Source organism: Crinia signifera, chromosome 4, assembly GCF_055691185.1.
Source record: "Crinia signifera chromosome 4, ASM5569118v1, whole genome shotgun sequence".
Classification (NCBI taxonomy): domain Eukaryota; kingdom Metazoa; phylum Chordata; class Amphibia; order Anura; family Myobatrachidae; genus Crinia; species Crinia signifera.
Window position 1 is genome coordinate 181575974 of NC_139220.1, and position 20862 is coordinate 181596835.

The window sequence follows — 20862 nt, forward strand, 5'->3', positions numbered from 1 at the left end:
AAATGTAATTAATCAATTTATCTGACTACGTTTGGCTGTTTTTCAGTGTTTGGGAGCAAATGAGCATTTGCTCCAATATAAGCTTATTACAAGATTTTTGTTCCAATGAGCGAGAATGGACAATAAACCTTTAGGTGTATGACTCTAGCTTAAGACTGTGCACATACCTCCTAACTATCGTTAGCCAAGTAGATGGGCAGATATAAGTGCCCCGAAGGCATGCATTTGAATTTCATGTGTGCCTCACTGCTAGTGGGTGTAGCCCACAATTGCGACACTTCCCCATTTTTGCCACACAGTACCTATACACTGCTGCTCTGCTAAGCATTGCAAGAAGTGAGAAGGTGCGTACGTACGGGGGAGATATAATGCTCAGCAATATATTGCTCAGTGTCTCTTTTTCATCAGTGATCAGAGATGGTCGCTGATGAAAGGGAACCTCTGCCGGGGGAGACGCAGAGGTAATTAGCTGGTCGCAGGAGCAAGTTCCTGCAACCAGCGATTTGAATGGGGCTGAAAACGGGAGCGCGCACACAGCGATTTATAGCCAGGGCACACTCCCATCACTGGCAATATGGTCGCCAGCGACCATATTTCCAGCGATTTTAGCCCATATCGCTGCCGTGTGTACACGGCTAGAGAAGGGCTCCAACTGCCACTGGGACAACGGGACAGTCACAGTCCCCAAATACAGGACTGTCTTGCCAAAAAATCTGGACAGTTCGGAGCTATTTATGCATTGGTATTACACTCAAGTTGACTTGTACAAGGAGGTTGGCCTGGAAAAAATAAATAAATCGTAAACATTATTATCATGGTCAAAAGAAACCAAAGTAAACTATAGTTGCACTAATGCATTGTATCAATATGATTGTGCATTAGACCTTTTCCATTATAAAGAATATAACATACATGAAACATTAATGTGCATTCTATTTACAAAACAAAAAAAAAGCATTATTAAGATTAGTTCAGCCATCTCTGGCCAATTTCCAAGTACAGACATCACTAGAAGGGAGACATGAGGAGACAGTTTCCCAGGCTGAGGGCTGAACGTGGGACTGATCAAATGAAATCATCTCTCTACAGATTAGAGGGGAGTAAATTAGTTACAGACCATCTCAACAAACAAAACAGGCTGGGCTGCTGGGCATGGGAACACTACAAGCTTGTTGTGTGATCGCCAGGGGAGGAGCCTGCTGTGGGAGCTGCCGGGCTGGTGACTCCCCTCTCCACCCCTGTGAGCCGCTCTGTGCTGCTGCTGCTGCTGCTGCTGGAGGGTATTGTGTGGATGGAGGGCTGGAGAGGAGCGCTAGGGAAGCGGATACACCACACCATACAGTAGTCCCCGGAATCCCCAGCCGTCTGACACCGCACTCATCATTCAGGGGAAGGGCGTTAGCTGCATGTGAGGTAGGTCCGCTGCTCAGAACTTACTGCCTGGGACACATAGCACTCAGCAGCCCAGTCTCTAGCCATTCATTCGCACGGCGTGCTGGTTATGGTTGGAGTCTTTGGGCAACTGTTGTAAAACAGAGCTAAGAGCCCAGATGAAGGAGCTGCAGACTGATTTGGAACGTAGTGTAAAATGAGATGACCTCATGTAATAGTACATCACTTAGTTATGCAGGTAAATAACTTCACATTGGTGTGAGCATCTGTACATAGCTATACCGTATCAGTCTATTTGATTAGCTGGGGAGTTGGCTGGAGCATCCTGGTAGTAGCGGTGGCAGATGTTAGCACATTGCATACACGGAGGTGCAGGACGCATTGTGCGCCGTGATGATGCAGCAGGGAAACTTTGTGCCGTGTAAACAATGATCTTATCACTGGAAGACAGGAGGGGCTGTGATTGTGCCATCTGATCACCTTCTCCTCAGGGTGAGTAAGCCAAAATCAGCCGGAAATGCACTAACCCTACCGATTGCACCCGCAGTACACGTGCATTGTGTCAGGGATTACATTGTATCCATCACTACAGCAGCCCACTGTAGATTGCTGTGATGTTCTGATAATGTAATAGAATGGTGACACATGCAAGCTTCATAGCACTGCTGAAGGCTCCTGTGACTGTCCAGTGAGCAAACAGGGCTGTGAGCTGCTGCTATTGTCCAAAAATCGGGACTTTTTCTGATGATGTGATTGACAGGTTAGGTCTTGTGTTTCTTCTGTCAGACATACTGTGCAATTAATGTTTTAACTGGCAACCTGATACAATTATGTTAATATCTTGTCATCATGTTTACTTGCTATTGATTCTGATTGGAGCAGATAGTCTGTAGAATGGAACATATAACTTCTGACAATGGGAGGCTTTACTTATGCCATGTGCAGTAAAGTAAATCTGGGCCACACATTGTAGGTAATGTGTCCTCCAGAGTTGGATTTGTTTAGATTTATTTGACATGTTTGACTCAGACTTTCCCTAATGTACACTATTGTTGTTACTGTTGACATTGTTACAGTTCTGTATCTGTCTAGTTAATCCCCAACTAGAATGCCTGCTAAAACCTAAACTATTATTCAAAGTGTTAAACTCATACGATACAATCCTGTAACGTAATAACACACAGAGTATAATACATTCTAGCAATATAACATAAAACTGTTCTAGTATGGATATCCATGTGTCATGTTCTCAATATTCCATTTGAATATGGTGAATGGTTTAGTGTATATATAAACTAGTAAGCCTGTTCGAAGCAAATGCTTCAAAAGCTACTAGGTAGCTAATGTGAGAGAGAAAGAGATGTAGTTTCACCTGCTGCCAACAGATGGTAGCGTTTCGGTGACACACAGACACTATAATAAATATCAAATACAGAAAATTCATTTTAGCAGAAAAAAAACAATAAAAACCTATTAATTTTTAATATTTATGTCTGTACACTCCAATCTCCTGTCAGTTTAATCAGTCTGCTCATGATGATGATTTCCTGCAATACTATAAGCTTCTGAGAACCATTCCTGTCAGGTGATACTCTGTGTTGACAGGGTAATAATAATATCTGTATTGCAAGTTTTCTGATTATATGTATGTGTGTATGTGTATATGTATGTATGTGTGTGTGTGTGTGTGTGTGTGTGTGTGTGTATATATATATATATATATATATATATATATATATATATATATATATATATATATATATATATATATATATAATCTATCTACACTTGGCTGTGAGATCTTTTTTCCAGACATCTCACGCTTCTGAAGGACCGAGAGGGGAAGGCACCCGGCAGCATAATACCCTACTTTGGAGTACCTGAGTGCCGAGCAAACTATATATATATATATATATATATATATATATATATATATATATATATATATATATATATATTCTCTGAGTTTAGCATGAATTTTTATATATCATAAAGCACAGTCATAAGTAGCGAGATGCTTGTTAAGCAGGCATGCAAATCAGCAGGTTAACTTTTAATGTACTTTTAATTTTAACAAACCTAGTCATTGCATCAACAGTCAACTTCCTCTTAATAGCTGGTGTCTATGACATCTGTTGCCGATGGTAGAGATTAATTGTAAATTTGTATCTAGTTACATTTAAAGGGTTGGGATCGTTTGGTCTACAGCAAGTTGGTAAACAGTCGTTAGGTCGATATGGGTTTAGGTCGACAGGTCAATATGTCGACACAAGCATTAGGTTGACAGGGACTAGGTCAACAGTCAAAAGGTCAACATGGGGTTTTTGACTGTTTTTTGACCCACATGTTGACACAGTCGACATGGACACAGGTTCCGAATGATGGGGACGAGAAATCGGCTGAAAAATCGTACGTGCATAACCTCAGATTCTGATCCCATGCATGGTCTCGTGCACATCGGATACGGAGATTGCAAGTGCTACATATAAGACTTATTGGATCCGACAGCACTTGCTGGGGGTCACATACAATACATCTCTTGCTGAAGGACCACATATGATATATTGTCTGTGGTCCAGCCACTGGGCTGCCCGGCGGGCAGTTGCCAAGGTATGTGAGGCGCATGTGAGGCTGCATGAGTTTGAAGAAACTCAGGGAGCCCGAGGTGTGCTCCCACCACCACCAGTGCTGTGCCTAAACACGTGCAAAGGGGGCAGCCGTACGAACGTTTGGACCCTCTCCCAAAGGAGAAAGGCCCCATGGTTCCCCTAACCCCCCTCAACCATAAGGCCGAGGAAGGAAAAAAGGGATCGGTGGGTCCTCTTCGCCGAAGCTCAGAGAGACCCGCGTTTCCTCCACCCCCGGAAGGGTTTTGGACGGTGGGTCCTCCGCACCCGAAGGTTTGGAGAGACCCGCTTAGGCTTCCCTCCGCCTTGCGGCTCGAGGTTGCCCTCGAGGGGACCGGGACTCGCCCCAAAAGGTGAAGAGTCCCAGCCACGTTTGGGGAACGGAAGGCCCGTTGGGGACAGCCGCACTACCCAAATCAAAAAAACGTGACAAACTAACGAAAAACGTGAAGTGCTCAAAAGTGCAAATCAAAGAAAGAAATAAAAAGCGGCCCTAGCCAGAAGGCCGGGGTGGGGGTGTAAAAAATTGTCCTACCCCATCCAAAAGGACGAGGTAAGGACGTGTAGCCTAACCTAGAGGGAAGTGCGCAGTGTGTGTGCCATTCAGTGCATGGTGCTGGACATCACCAGTGCAAATCAGGCACCCCCGAGTTTCCCCGGGGGCACAGTGCAGCCTCGGGCTCCAGGCAGCCGACCAATCAGCGTCCGACCAAGTTTTTTCTCCGTCTCACCAGCAGGCATTTTTCATCCCCCGGCATGGGAATGGGTACTCCACTGGGCTTTTCGAAAGACTCCCTTAGGGGCTGCACCCCCCTCGGAAGAGCAATCTACTCAGTCCCAGTGTTTCTCCGCTCCCAGGGTTAAGATACTAGGCTGAGCTTTTCGCTGTGCCCAGGGTGGGGGCCTGCCCCAACCTGGACCAATCTACTCGGTCTCAGCTTTTCTCCGCTCCCTGGGAATGGATACTAGACTGAGCCTTTCGCTGCTCATCCTTCGGGGGCTACGAACCCCGTCAAGAGAGTCAAACTACTAGGCCCAGTGTTTCTCCCCCCCTCTTACCAGTGGATTTACGGAAACAACACCTCCTACCAAAGGCAGAGGTGAAGATACTCAGTGAGACTTTTCACCACTCCCAGGCAAAAAAGAGGGGTCCCACACCCTCCGCCCATCAGAGCAGCTACTCAGTCCAACCTTTCTCTATTCTCTGCCAGAGGCCAGTCCATACCCACTGATAAGAACAGATACTACACTTGATCTTAGCCAAAAGGCCGAGAAGCTGCATGCGATACCTCAGATAAGTGTCTGTGAATCTTTAATGTATAGGCACACTGGGCAGCAGCCAGGGCCCCCAAATTCTAGAGGTCTTTAAACAGGGGTGGACTGGGCAGGGAGGACATCTCCCCAGAGACTGGTGCATCTGGAGCTTATTGGGAGTCATTCTCTGCTGCTGTTCAAGCTGATGGCTAATAAGTGCCAGTTTTATGCAAGTTATAATTTCATCTGAAACTGCAGATTATATTTTTATGGAAGCAATTGTTGCTATGCAAATAAAGTGATCATCTAATCATGAATACACATAGGGGAGGGCATTATATAAATGGTCAAAATTTGAAAATAGATTTTTCATAAATGATGATATTCGGAAACTAAAATCTCATTGAATGACTGTATTATAAAGAGGCACTCTCAAGATAAGAGCTTGCAAATTCTGGCATTTCTCCATGACTGTATAATTATGTGATGAAATGGATTCACTGGCACAAGTCCTGCACATAGCTGCAGTGCCACCCTACTGCCTGCTTGCAGATGCAGAGGGAACAGGCTGTATAGAGTGGTACAAAGTCACAAAACATACATAATTAGTGTGCTAAGGCCTCTAGTTCAACTACAACTAAAGCTGTGTACACACAGGGGCGATTTCAGCATATATCGCTGGCAAATGGTCACTGAGTGACCATATTGCCAGCGATTGGAGTGTGCACCGGCGATAAATCGCTGGGTGCGCGCTCCCGTTTTCAGCCTCTAATGGTCGCTGGTCGGAGGAGCATGCTCCTCCAACCAGCAACTTCCCCTGCCTCTTCTCCCGGCAGTGTGACATTTTCATCAGCGACCATCTCTGGTCACTGATGAAAACGGGACACTGAGCAATATGATTGCTGAGCAATATATTGCCAGTGATCATATTGCACCGTGTGTAAGCACCATTAGGGATTTACATATTGCTATATTGAGTATCTGTTACTCATTGTTAGCTGATATGTTGAACGGTATGGAAGCTTCTTATGATTTTCCATTCATCTACAAAGCCTGAGCAACTCTTTTCAACAGAAAATAACAATTCCAGGCTCCAGTCATAATGTGTGCAGTCTCTGACATTCCAACACACTGCAGTGGAAACTTCACATAAGCTGAAAATGTTGACTGGATGGAGTTAATTTCCATTATGTGATTTTTCTTTTTGTTGAAGCAACAAAGTGGGGATAAAAAACTAAACACAAAATCGCCAATAATACAGGTAGTTGGAGCTTTAAAGAATTACACCTATTCTCAAAGCGAAACACAAATCAATGCTTATAAAAACACTTAGGGCCTTATTCTGGTTCACTCCTTCTGGCAAATTCCTTCTTAGATGGACAAAACCATGTACACTGAAGGGGGGCAGATGTAACATGTGCAGAGATAATTAGATTTGGGTGAGTTATTTTGTTTCTGTGCAGGGAAAATACTGACTGCTTTATTTTTACAATGCAATATAGATCTCACTTTGAAGTAAAACCCCACCCAAATCTAATTCTCTCTGCACAAGTAACATCTATACCACCTGCACTGCACATGAATTTGTCCAGCTAATAAGAAATTTGCCAGAAGGAGTGAACCAGAATAAGGCCCTTAATGTTATGCTCTGGTGTATACTTCTCTAGGGCCCTTATTCTGATCGGTGCGGCCCGATCAGAAATATGCGGTGATGTCCGTCTTGGCGAATCCCCGCCTTCCATACGGATCGCCACCTCCGTCCGTATGCGGATATGTGGCGGTCCGCATGAATGTGGACGGGGATACGCCTCCTCCATGGTGGGAGCAGCCCCTGCATTCGATGGTCGCTGAACATCGAATGCAGGGCCGCACGCTCCACCAGGTCCCGCAACACAAGACCACACGGACACTTGTCCGTGTGAAATCTTGTATGGGGGCGGGCAGCTGACATCCGGCGATGTGAGATGGCCGCCCCGTACCCACGCGTCACGGCCTCATTACCATGCATACGCCCCGCGTTTGCATGGGGAATGCCCATGAAACGCGGGGCGTATGCATAGGGTAATGAGGCTAAGTAGCCCCTCACGCCCCTCTACGCCCCCTGTGCGGCGTATAAAGAATCCATGCGGCGAAACCGCCTGCACATGCGCAGAGTGACCTCTGCACATGCGCAGACGATAAACATCGGCGGCCCGTACGCAAGCGGGAATATCCGCACCGATCAGAATAAGGGCCTAAGTGACCTGCCAGTTGTCTATAATTTGATGCAGGAAGCGTTCTTTGGTCAACGAATACTGGAGCAGATGCGAATAGTGCCAGAATCCAAGTGTAAAAGATATTTAAACATCTGTAAGGCGTTGCAGAATATTTGTGCGCTATATAAATAACTGGTAATAAAAAATTAGATGAAGTATTTATTTTGTAGCAGGCAAAACAGCATACAGGTATCACAGCACAGTACAAACTCTTTGGCAGCTATTCCACCACCAAGAGCAATTGCCATGTGCCCTGGAAATCATTAAATCGGGAGAACACAGGTACTGCTAATCAGCCTAACCCTGATAAAATTAGTTTCCCTGCTGCTGCACCGCCACAGTTATTAGGTTTAATTTTGTGCTACAGCTACATACACTTTATTCAAGAAGTATAATACTAGTTACCAGCCTGTCAAAATGACATAACAGTAATGTCGGTGCCAGGAACTTTGTGCACATAAAGGGCGGGATGTATTAATATACATCGCCGCTCTTCGCCGGGGGGGGGGGGCGGGCGGATGGCGATAGAAGCCCATAGGCTATCGCCACCCAAAGACGGGGCGGACTGGTATTGGTACATAGGAAAATGCGGTATAACCCCCGTTTTACCGCATTTTCCCTTTAGTACATCCCGCCCAAAGGGAGTAACACTTGAATTCCCCTTATAGAGGTGAGATGCAGTGTTAGGGCGGGATGTATTAAAATACATCGCTGCCAGCGCATATGTACTATCATATGCGGCTGGCATCGCGATGCGGTGACGGAGCCCCCACCGCGATACCTGTACTGTGGTGTGCGGGGGGTCTCCGTCACCTCCCTGCTGCCTGGCTCTCCCCTCACGCCGGGGACAGCTAAGCAGGCTGTCCCTGGCGCCTCCTCCTCCCCCCTGCAGCCGGAAGGATGTCCTGCTGCTTCACTAGGGGGAGGAGGGGTTTACCTTCTGGGGTCCAGGAGGACCCTTCAGGAAGGTAAGCCAGAGGGGGGCTCGGCGGGTTTGCGTCAGAGGCGGCGGGCGGCGAAAAGAAGCCCATAGGCTTCTATAGGGTATCGCCACCCAAAGGTGGCGATACCCTTCAATGCGGTATCAGTTTTGATACATTGGAAAATGCCGTAAAACCGGGGTTTTACCGCATTTTCAGTTTGATACATCTCGCCCTTTGCCTTTTCGCAAGAGTTCAAAAAGAGGTGCTTTGGTGTTCAACTCCGTTTTCAAATATATGTATGGAAAGATTTGCAAGGAGTGTGTCATGCCTCCGAATGTGTGGGGAAAAAGAAACAAAACACCAATGGTCCAGTAGTTCTATAACTCTGTGGTTGTTGTGTTGTATTTATACATAAGTGACAGGAATGTGTTCTCATAGTCCCACATAAATCAATAGGAATAAGGGCAAGTGTGGTGCCTTCTGAGTGGTTTCTTAGTATGCGGTTCCTCCCAGGTTGGGTATGCAAGGACAAATAACCACCTAAGTATGTGCACATAAAACAGGTCTGCCCTGCAAGCTAAAAGATGCTTGGTACTGTGGTCCAAAATGCAGACATCTGACAGAATAATTGCAGCTATTCTCTTTTCAAGTGTTAACCTTGTATTATATGGGATAAAGCCATAAGTCTAACTACATTATTTAAAAATCAGTACTGTAGGTTTGAAAATATACAAAACCATAACTAATTTGTTGAAAAACCTAAACCAAGCTATGCATCAGGTAATTGCAGTAGAGCTTATACCAGGGGCGTAACTAGATATTCGTAGACCCCATAGCAAAAGTTTGTAAGGGCCCCCTATTTAGCAACTGAAGGTGATAAATGTATGATAAATGTATGTAAAACATATTACTTACACAGTAAAGATGGGCCCCCTTCAGCTTTGGGCCCCATAGCAGCTGCACCCCTTGCACCTATGGTAGTTAAGCCCTTGGCTTATATTCTTTTTCTGCCATATTTCACAGGGCATAAAGGCCCATACACACTGTGCGACTTTGAGCTGAAAGTCGCTCAATGCAGCAGGTTTGAACGGCTTTCAGCTCAAAGCCGCCCAGTGTGTATGGCCCGGCGGTGATCGCTGCTGCACGCTCCCGCAACATCCCCGGGAAAGCCATTATACCAGCAGATGAGCGGCTCTCAGGACGGCTTTGCAACGCTGTCCTCCCCCCTCCGTTGGCGCCGGGCAGGGGCAAAGCGGCTCAGTGTGTATGCACTGAGCAGCTTTCCCTGCAGCGTTGATAGTGATCATCGCTGTCCATACACGCTGGGCGTAGTCGCCCAGTGTGTATGGACCTTAAGTGGGGAAAAATGTTGCTTGTGAAAGTGGCTTATAAAGAAACCTCAATAATAACAATGATATAGCACCACAAGGGTTCCACAGCAAAACTACAAATGTACTGAATTACTCTAGGCCCATAGTACATAAACAAAGGAGCAACACAGGAAAATGACATCGTACAAGATAGAGTAGGACAAGTACATGGTATATAAACGTTGCTGCATTAGCGGAAATGGGGCCTGATTCAGCTTTGTTGGCAGAACAAAAAGCATGCAACTGGCCATGTTGCACTGCAGATGTAACATGCAGAGAGAGTTATGGGCCTTATTTTGGTTCATTCTTTCTGACAAAATCCTTCTTAGATGGGCAAAACCATGTGCACTGCAGGTGGGGCAGGTGTTACTTGGGCAGAGAGAATTAGATTTGGGTGGGGTTTTACTTCAAAGTGAGATCTATATTGCAGTGTAAAAATAAAGCAGTCAGTATTTTCCCTGCACAGAAACAAAATTACTCACCCAAATCTAATTCTCTCTGCACATGTTACATCTGCCCCCCCTGCAGTGCACATGGTTTTGTCCATCTAAGAAGGATTTTGTCAGAAAGAATGAACCAAAATAAGGCCCTGTGTGGGGTACACACCAGGACGATTTGGCCGAAAACGAGCCAATTTAGATGCAATCTCGACCGATTGTATGTAAATCGGCCATGTTTTGGGCCATTCCGCTGCCCTTTTGATGCGATCCTGATCCGATGCGCGGCCCCGCAGGTTGTTAGGTCTTTTCTGAGATCCTACCTGCTGCAGGTAGGAACTCAGAAACGACCATTGTAGTGGGAGCGGGTCATGATCGGATCGCAATCACATCAGTGGCTTTTTCTGTGCCGGTCGTCGGCGGCTCCGTCAGCTCGTGAGCGGGTCGTACATTCCTGTGACGGCCCTCTCACGAGCAGCATCGTGCTGGTGTGTACCCAGCATTATGCTGGGCACACACTATATATAGATAAGTATATGCATGATACCTATATAGTTAAATCGTTCAGTGTGAATGCCCTATATCGTTCTCCCGCAGCACTGCCCGGAATCTCCAAGTGTGTCCCCAGCCTTAGATTTGGTTGGGATGTGATCAAACTGAAATCTAAATTGCCGTGTAGAAATAAAGCTGTCTAACATCTGTGGGCTACTTGCAAAAGCAACCAGTATTTGCAGAGAACCAGTATAAATGGATTTCCTCCCCTTGCAAAATGGCTTGTTCCAGATGCAAATGACTTACTTTTTTTTGCTTTACTGAGACTGACCCAAGTTACTGAAATAAGCATCAGGGTGTCAGAAACCGAATATGGAGTAGAAGATAGCCTAAAGCTGGGTACACATTAAAAAATATTTTTACCAATTTTGCCAAGTTCGACAGGCCAGAACGTAAAAATCAGAAAATCGTCTTTGTACAATTGATGTTGAAGCCGATGCGTGGTCACATGCTTCACTAGCGATGATCCTCCGTCTGTCCTGCATGCAAATTGCTAGCTAAGGCCATGCAGTGGGAATGCAGCAAGGCTCTCCTGACTTCCCATGCAATAGCTTGCTATGTCCGGCATTGGCAAAAGTGTATGCACTTGCTAAAGCAGGCACACCACAGGGTCCCTGTTGCTGTATTCACTATATGTCTAATGTGTGCCCAGCTAGAGTAAGAGAAGGAAAAGCAAATGATGGAAGAGGTGTGGTATGACTAGCCGACCAGGATCCTGAATGTCAGTATACCGACATCCAAATCCTGGCTGCCGGTACTCCAGTAAGGGGGTGAGGGCAATAAATATGTACCGACTTATTCATGGTGTTCACTCAAAGATTTTTTTTTTTTAAATTTGCCATGGTTTCCGTTGCTAATCTAGTGTAGAAATGCACAAGCAATATTTTGCAAACTCCTCTAGTGTATTTAGTATAACAGGACAAGCGGAAAATGGGCAGGTTTGTTGCAACATCTAAAAGAGTGTGGTCGCACATTGCCAAGTAATGCATACACAAATTCTGGTCACTTACAACAAGAAAGGAAAATATGTTGTACAACAAAATGTCTGTTTTCACAACAACTGCCTGTCGGAGATAATGAAATTCAGAAAACCGTCCACAAACTCCATCCCAGGGAGAGGAACAAGCTTTGAGCAATTCCAAAAGACTTTACTAAAGTACACTGCTTAAATAGGATCAAAAGCCTTCAAAGGACTTTTTGTTTTTGTATTAAAGCCTGCCTTCCTCAGGTTACTGCTGTAGGTCAGCTCCTCACGTTTGACATTTTTAATATTTTTCAGCTGTTATGTTATGTAGGCTTATCTTAAGGTAGACCTGTCATTCCCCAATAAAATCCTATTTCGTTCTGTAACTGGACAATAAATATAAGATTGGATAACTTTTTCAGGAGCTTGTATGTGTGTATAATATGATTATTTGATCATTTTAATATTTCCTCCTCCAAACGCTGTATGGCACTAACGTGTATCCGATTTAATTAATATGTCTGTGTGGCATGTAGGTCATTTGTGATGTTCAAATAATCCTTTAATTAATGCTGATGTGTTCGCTGTTTTTTTTAGCCGTGTAACCTGCTGTACAAGTCTTTCATTTTCAGAAGTTATTGTACACTAGTAAGTATGCTCAAAGTAAAAGCTTTGAACGTCTGCTACCTTCTGTGTTTGTGCATGTGTGAGAAAGAGATGTAGTTTCACTCTCTGCCAGCAGATGGCAATGTTTTGGAGACTCACGGACACTAGAGGATCCTGATGGTTTCATTGTGATTATTTTTAATTTGATCGCATGTACAATATGTTTATGTGTAAAATATAAATATAATGTTTTAATTTAAAAAATAAGTAAGTGTGTGTGTGTATATATGTGTGTGTGTGTGTATGGCGCTTAATGCAGTTCACCACCTTATTATTCAATTCAAGGGTAGACCAAACAATTAAAAAAAGCAAAGTAAAATTTATTAATCAATCAGACACGGATGTCATAATCCAATTCTTCCAAGATCTATGATCTGTCTCCTAGGGATGCAGTTAAAATCCCGGCGGTCGGGATCCCGGCGTTCAGAATCCCGACGCCGGAATCCCGACCGCCGAAATCCCGACACTTTCTCCCTCCGTGGGTGTCCACGACACCCCTGGAGGGAGAATAAATTAGTGTGCGTAGCGAGGCACCGGGCCCGCAAGGGGGGGTGATCCACATCCCCCCCCCCCTTGTCAGGATTTTGGCGGTCGGGATTCTGACCGCCGGGATTTCATACTGCTTCCGTCTCCTATGCCTCCAATGTCTGAATGCAAGCACAGTGTAGAACCATTGTAAAGGCCCCCATACACTAGGGCGACTTGTCCTTAGGACAAGTCGCCCCCGACTTCCCCCTGAGCTTCCCCGGCTGCTCCCCGGGGGAGCTTGATTAGATTGGCACTTGATGTGCCATTTTTTACATGTGATAAATCGTCTCGATTTATCACATGTAAAAAACCCGGGGAGCAGGGGGGGGCTACAGAGGTGGGAGCAGGGGGGCTGGGGACGCTGCTGGGGACGCTGCGGGGGACAGCGTCTGTGCTGCGAGGCGGTAGAGGGAGCAGGGGGGGCTGGGGACGCTGCGGGGGACACGTCTGTGTCCCCCGCTGCTGGGGACAGCGTCTGTGCGGCAAAGCGGTAGAGGGAGCAGGGGGGGCTGGGGACGCTGCGGGGGACACAGGCGGCATAGAGCCGGGCAGGGGGAGCCGGCCGGGAGCTGTCAGTAATGAATAAAAAAAAAAAGCCCATACAATGAATGGGCAGCCTGTGATTGGCTGCTGAGCGCTCTCTCAGCCAATTGCTGACTGGCTGAGAGAGCGCTCAGCCAATCACAGGCCGCCCATTCATTGTATGGGCTTTTTTTTTTTTATTCATTACTGACAGCTCCCGGCCGGCTCCCCCTGCCCGGCTCTATGCCGCCTGTGTCCCCCGCAGCGTCCCCAGCCCCCCCTGCTCCCTCTACCGCCGCGCCGCCCCACTAGGTCCCAAGTCGGGTGGTCGGACGTGCAGCAGGTCCGACCACCCGACGCAGATCCGATGCGCACGGGACCGCGCATCGGATCTGAGGGGACATCAAAACTAGCCGATTTTGGTCCGATTTCGGCCAGATCCGACTGATCTGGCTGAAATCTGACCAAAATCGGCTAGTGTATGGGGGCCTTAAGATCATTAGTCTTTCACCCTTCACCCCCTAGAATAGAGATTTAGCTGGGGATATTACTAATGAGGTGAGGTTTCTGCTAACCCATTTATTTTTGTCAAGCAGAGTTTATTGTACAGTGTAGGAAACTTGAATTAAAACTACCATTTGTTTTTCTTTAATCATGTAAAACATTGTTGTATGATGAACTGCTGAAGGAGCTGCTCGCGTCTGGCTGTAGGCCTGACCACAAGCCATGTTTAATGCGGATCTTCAGGAGGCCATTCTAAACATAGCTGAACTGCAGGGAAAGCATGTTGCATGGTAAATGAGCTTAGCAAATCAAAAAGATGTTGTCTGGCAATGTGAAATCCAGAACTGTGATACACGTGCTGAATTACACAGCTGGACTTGACTCTTTAGCTGCGCTTTCATTTGGTCTCCAAAGAAAAGTCCATCATTCACATTTTCCATATAACATGTAAAAGCATAATGTGACCATGTGGCCTCCGTATAAGCTCGTCATCCGATGCCCTTGAGATATTTGCGTGTGATGACCTGCTCGTGTGATATTTACTTGCACATGGCTTACTAGAGGTCAGGTCCCCGGTGATATTTACATAAAAATACAAGGCTTTCTCAATACAACTTGGTCAAAGTCACAGTTCTTGCAGACTAAAATTTTTGCATGAATAATGAATATCAAACAACTATGGTAAAACCGACCACTGGTAATTGCTTTGCTTCAGCTTTTTTGCCTAGGTAGTATTAACAATGTGTTCACAGTTAAGCGGAGTACACACGGGGTGATTTTAAGCACATATTGCTGGCAGTATGATCTCTGAGTGACCAAATTTCCAGTGATTTGTTTGTGCTGTGGGCGATAAATCGTGCTCCCGTGTTCACCCCTAATGGTCGCTGGTCGCAGTAGATGGTGTCTAAACGTTGACAACGCTCTGAAGATTACATAGCTGTAGAGTTTAAAATTCCATTGGCATTAATGTAAGCACAAAAACTGTGGCAACATTTTTTTTATTCCAACATGACTGTTCCCCATATTGCATGAAGCAAGGACTGTAAAGACTTGTTTTAAATAGTTTTAGGGCGGTATTCAATGAGCCAGAATCGCCAAGTTTTATGGCGATTCTGTGTTTTTTTCATGTGTGCCGGCGATTTTATGAGCTGTATAAGCGAATCACCCTATTCAATGACCTATAATCGCCGTTGAGGACCGGTGAATGAAGCACCAATCGCCAAATGTAATTCTCTAAAAATCGCCGTTTTTAGTCTATAGGATTTTGCATGGGGAATCGACGGTAGTCGAGGGGAATCGCCAAAAGTGTATTCAATGTGAAGTTGGCGATTCCTTTTTCTTGTTACATATCGCCGTTCCTCACCGAGTGTCCCTCGTCATTTTTTTCTGGTGAACTTTGATAGGAACATGTCAAATAATTGTTTTTAAGTGTTCTATTTAACTGTGCAAGTGTAATGTATTATTATTTGCTGCCCTTGTGTGATGTGATGGTCGTAGAAGTGCTATACAAATATATATTTAATTTTTTGAGGTATTTTTTTTTTCTCCCACAAAGCACTGTTCTTACCCATGGTGCACCTCACTTACCCATGATTCTCCTCCCCACCTCACTCCTTCGTTTGCCCTTTGAGCAGATTACCCAGCGTTTGCCGTATGCTGTATGGGAAGCGTTTGTCCAGGGTAATTTGCTTTTTTCTTGCATTTCTCTGCATTTTTTTAAACAACTGACTACATTAATGCGGCTGTATAGGGAAACGCCGGTGTGGCTGAGAATCGCCGTTAGGGCCGGCGATTCTCAGCCACGTTGAATAGGGTGACTTGGCGACTCCCCACGAATCCCCATGCATGGCGATTCACAGCTAAAAACCGGCGATTGGCAGGCGAATGTTAAATCAGGATCACTGTGACCAACGATTCTGGCTCATTGAATACCGCCCTTAGTGTGAAAGAATTTGACTGACCCACACATAGCGGTATACGGTCACTAGGTCAACAAGCATTAGGTTGACATGACTAAAGGTCAACAGGATCATTAGGTCGACATGGGGTTTTTCACTTTGTTTTTGAGCCGACAGGCAGTATTTCACGCCCTACCATCCATTAGGGCGTGGTTGGACAATAAAATAGTATGCCAAGCGTAGCGAGGCACCGTGCCTGAAGCATGGCGAGCAGACACGGTGCTACGTTTTAGTGTCCATTTTGACATTTGGGACAAAAAAAATGAAGAAACCTTATGTCAACCTTTTGACTGTCGACCTAAAGACCCTGTCGACCTTCATGCATGTCAACCTAGTGGTGTCGACCTACTTGCTGTCTGTCCAATAATCCGTATCCAACATAGCCGTGACCTCAACCCCATTGAGCTCCTACTTGTCCAATATTAATGTCAGACCTCATGAATCAGGCATGTCCAAACTATGGCCCTCCAGCTGTTGTGAAACTACAAGTCCCATCATGCCTTGCCACCGTTTTGCTATTGGGGAATGCTAAAACTATTGCAAAGCATACTGGGATGAGAAGTTTCACAACAGCTGGAGGGCCATAGTTTTGACATGCTTGTCATAAATGCTCTATAGAATGAATGGGCGCAAATTCCCACAGTATCTTGTGTAAAGCTTTTCAAGAAGATTGGTAACTAGCTACAAAAAGGCACATTAATGAGTATATGTATCTGAATACAATGTTACTACAGTCCCTGTCAATGGTCAGGCGTCCGAATATCCATATAGTGTGTATGTGTGTGTGTGTGTGTGTATATATGTATATATATATATATGTGTGTGTGTGTGTGTGTGTGTGTGTGTGTGTGTGTGTGTATATATATATATTATACACACACACACTTATAGGTATTACAAAAGTCAACGTCTTTTTTTATTATTTGTTGTCCTTATCTTATTTGCTCACATTCTTTATTCTTTTTTTTTTTTTTTAAGCACCATGGTAGAGACTGCGTGTGTTCTGCTCATTGTAAATGTCCGCCTAATAACCTTAACTTGACTGATATTGAAAATTAAGCTACCATAACATCACATGCCCATTTGTGCACCTGTTACCTTAATCCTCAATGTTTTTGTGTCCTTCGTTGCCATGTAATGCCAAACTGCACGCATAGCACATGGAAGCTGTTTTTCAGTAGGAACTATAGATCAGAAGTTGTGAGATAGTAGTTCTTAAATGTTTTCCATTATGCTATAATATAATCCATAGGGGTGACCAACAGGCGGGGGTAAATAAGTTTAAATTCAGTTTTTCAATTCAGTTGCATCTCTAAACATGGTTTTAAAGGGAATGTTATGATTCATAATATAGTAATGAAAAATAACCATTTGTGTCATAACATGAAAGTGTGGAAACTTCAGAAAGCCGGTGCTGGAGATTAAGTGCTTATTTTCTTTGTTCGCTGTTCTACTTACTGGTGCAATAGCTTCTGTCATTTAGAATTGGCATTAGCTTGGAATTTCAGCCTGTGACTTCTGTATTCAGGAATCAGGACCATGATTTTATTTTTGTAAGCAAAGCAAAAAAGCAAGGAACTGGGGAAGACCATGCTGCACCGCTGGTGGGAATGTGCAGAGATAATTAGATTTGGATGGGGAGGTTTCAAATCTAAAATCTAAATTGCAGTAAAATACAGGTGTCCAGTATTTGTAGGCTTCATTCAAAGGCAGCCATTATTAATCCTGCACAAAAACTATGTGCGGTACTCTTTACTTAGTTGGGCGGTGATCGCGGGCATCGCGGCCAGTACATTAACGGCCGCGACGCGATGCCCGCGATCACCGCGATTTCCCATAGGGTTCAATGTTAAATTTAGTGCTGCCCGCGATTTTACATTCAATGCTTCAATGGCCGCGATTTGGCCATAGGAATCAATGTTAAATGGGCTACAGAGCCCAAATAGGCACAATTAACACTTAAATGTCCCCCCAAATTTGTAACGCCACCCCACGATCCACGCCAACTCGAAGCGTGGCGAGCGGCGGCGGTACGCGTCCTCCGACCTTTTCATACCCCCACTATCCACGTCGGCGTGGAGTTGAGAATAGAATAGTGTGGCGAGCGGACGTGGATACCTGTGAAGCCCGCGTAGGGCCACGTTTACCTGTGAAGGTATCCGCGTCCCCTCGCGGGGCTCGCTGCGCTCGCCACACTATTCTATTCTCAACTCCACGCCGACGTGGATAGTGGGGGTATGAAAAGGTCGGAGGACGCGTACCGCCGCCCCTCGCGGGCTCGCTGCGCTCGCCACGCTTCGGGTTGGCGTGGATCGTGGGGTGGCGTTACAAATTTGGGGGGACATTTAAGTGTTAATTGTGCCTATTTGGGCTCTGTAGCCCATTTAACATTGATTCCTATGGCCAAATCGCGGCCATTGAAGCATTGAATGTAAAATCGCGGGCAGCACTAAATTTAACATTGAACCCTATGGGAAATCGTGGTGATCGCGGGCATCGCGTCGCGGCCGTTAATGTACTGCCCGCGATGCCCGCGATCACCGCGATTTCTTTACCCACGACGCCCGCGATGGAGATCGTGGGCGCCGTGATAGGTAAAGAGTACCCTATGTGCATATATCTGCTCCTCACACTGCAACATGGTTTGTACCAGACATAGGGCCTTATTTTGGTTCATTCTTTCTGACAAAATCTTTCTTAGATGGACAAAACCATGTGCACTGCAGGGGGGCAGATGTAACATGTGCAGAGAGAATTAGATTTGGGTGAGTAATTTTGTTTCTGTGCAGGGAAAATACTGACTGCTTTATTTTTACACTGCAATATAGATCTCACTTTGAAGTAAAACCCCACCCAAATCTAATTCTCTCTGCACAAGTAACACCTGCCTCACCTGCAGTGCACATGGTTTTGCCCATCTAAGAAGGATTTTGTCAGAAAGAATGAACCAAAATAAGGCCCATAGTTACTGTACTTGCTTTATTTGCATCACCTACAACCTTAAACATGGACCTTGTGCATTATGTTAGCTGTAGCGGTCTTCTCCATGTAAAGCAGCCCATACACGCTGCGATGCGGGCTGTCCCGATGTGTGCTTTGAGGTGCGCGCTCCCGCGGCACCTCATCGCACAGTACAAAAAGTATGTGCTTGCACATACTTTTTATACTTAAGGCCCCCATACACTATGCGATTTTGGGACGATTTCATCCGATTTCGGCACTTTGTGCCTATAATCGGATGAAATCGGCCCAAAATCGTAGGTATGTGACATTTGATCCGATCCGATGCGCGGTCCCGTGCGCATCGGACCGGATCAGGGAGGTCGGACGGTCTGTACATACGATCACGTCCGACCTCCCTGTATGCATATGCCTGCCACCTGACAGGCATATGCATACAGACACCGGGGGAGTAGTGGGGGCGGCCAGCGGCAGCGGTGGTGGGGGCGGCCAGCGGCAGCGGTGGTGGGGGCGGCCAGCGGCGGTGGGGACGGGCGGCGTGTGCGGTGAGCGCAGTGTACTTACACATAGCAGCAGCGGTGGGGACGGGACGCGCAGTGGCGGCTATTATATTTTTAAAATACTTGTCAAATGACCGGCCGCTCTCTGATTGGCTGAGAGCTCTCCGGCCAATCAGCGAGCGGCCGGTCATTTGACAAGTATTTTAAAAATATAATAGCCGCCACTGCGCGTCCCGTCCCCGCCGCTGCTGCTATGTGTAAGTACACTGCGCTCGCCGCTCACCGCAAACGCCGCCCGTCACCGCCGCTGCTGCCCGCCCCCACTACCGCCGCTGGCCGCCCCACCACCGCTGCCCGTCCCCACTACTGCCGCTGCCCGCCCCCACTACTGCTCACCGCCCTGCAGCTCCCCGGGTTTTTTTTACATGGGATAAATCGCATGCGATTTATCCCATATAAAAATGGCACATCAAGTGCCAAATTGTATGTGAGCCTCCCGGGGAGCTGCCGGGCGGCTCGCAGGTAAATTGGGTCCGACTTGTCCCTAGGACAAGTCGGCCTAATGTATGGGGGCCTTTAGTTCTCATCACATCGCATTGCATGCACAACGCATGCACAGGCAATGCAATGTGATGTGATGTGATCCGTGCTATTTAAGCCCACAACGCACGCCCGCATCGGGGTGTGTATGGGCAGCTTTAAGCTGATTGCTGAGCTCTCATTTTTAATAATCTGCTGATATACTCTAAAAAGCATGTTCACATTCTACTTAAATTTTACTAGAAGTAAAGTGAAAATATTAGCTACAGTATAATAAAATATAAACATACAGTACTAAGTTATAGTACTTTTTACTAATTTAAATATGTTCATATTAAATGCATTAATCATGCAGAGAATCATCTGGGTTTGAGAGGTACAGTATATAAATGTACAGTTCTTTTTCTTTTTAATCACATGAACACTTTCACGTGCAGACCGTGCTCCTTGCAGGATATATGGTAATAGGCCCAATATGTCAGCATGTACAAAAAAAAATCTATTGCATCACTGTCCGCCATATTGGTGTGTATGGACATGAGTTGGCGCTGGTGCGATCTTCGTGTTCAGAGAAGAGACAGCAGGTGTTTCAACACCTTCGCAATGGATCCGACAGGTTCTGGCCTTTGGTTGAACTGCACAGACCCCCACCACCTTTGGATTGTAGCACATAGAAACACAATTGGGCTGCGCGATAAGGCAGGGGGTGGCTGCATACAGGAAGCAAGCTCTCTACTTATAGCAGTCCTGGAGGGATGGAGCACCTCCCAGTGGGACTGCCTTGTGTGTCTGTGACTGATAGGTAGGACTTCCAATAGGAAGTCACTGCCAGTCACAGTGAAGCCAGTGCAGCCATGGACGGTATCTGGATCTCGTGCTCAGCGGGGTGGCAGATTTTACCTATGATGG

The 20862-nt window shown here is 46.0% G+C and overlaps 1 protein-coding gene and 1 pseudogene across 2 annotated transcripts in view; one reads left to right on the forward strand and one right to left on the reverse strand.

The window, feature by feature from the left end:
* Positions 1-1245: 1245 nt before the first annotated feature.
* The window catches only part of FAM107B (family with sequence similarity 107 member B), a 77266-nt gene continuing 57649 nt past the window's right edge, over positions 1246-20862 (forward strand). Inside the window, exon 1 of one of the 2 annotated variants that reach the window (XM_083183107.1) lies at positions 1246-1413. The gene's annotated coding sequence lies outside the window, so the exon portion shown is untranslated. Of the gene's footprint in view, positions 1414-1468; positions 1885-20862 lie in introns of those variants that run through there. The other variant, XM_083183108.1, reaches the window with a different exon arrangement.
* On the reverse strand, positions 5094-5299 carry LOC146076303 (U2 spliceosomal RNA; annotated as a pseudogene).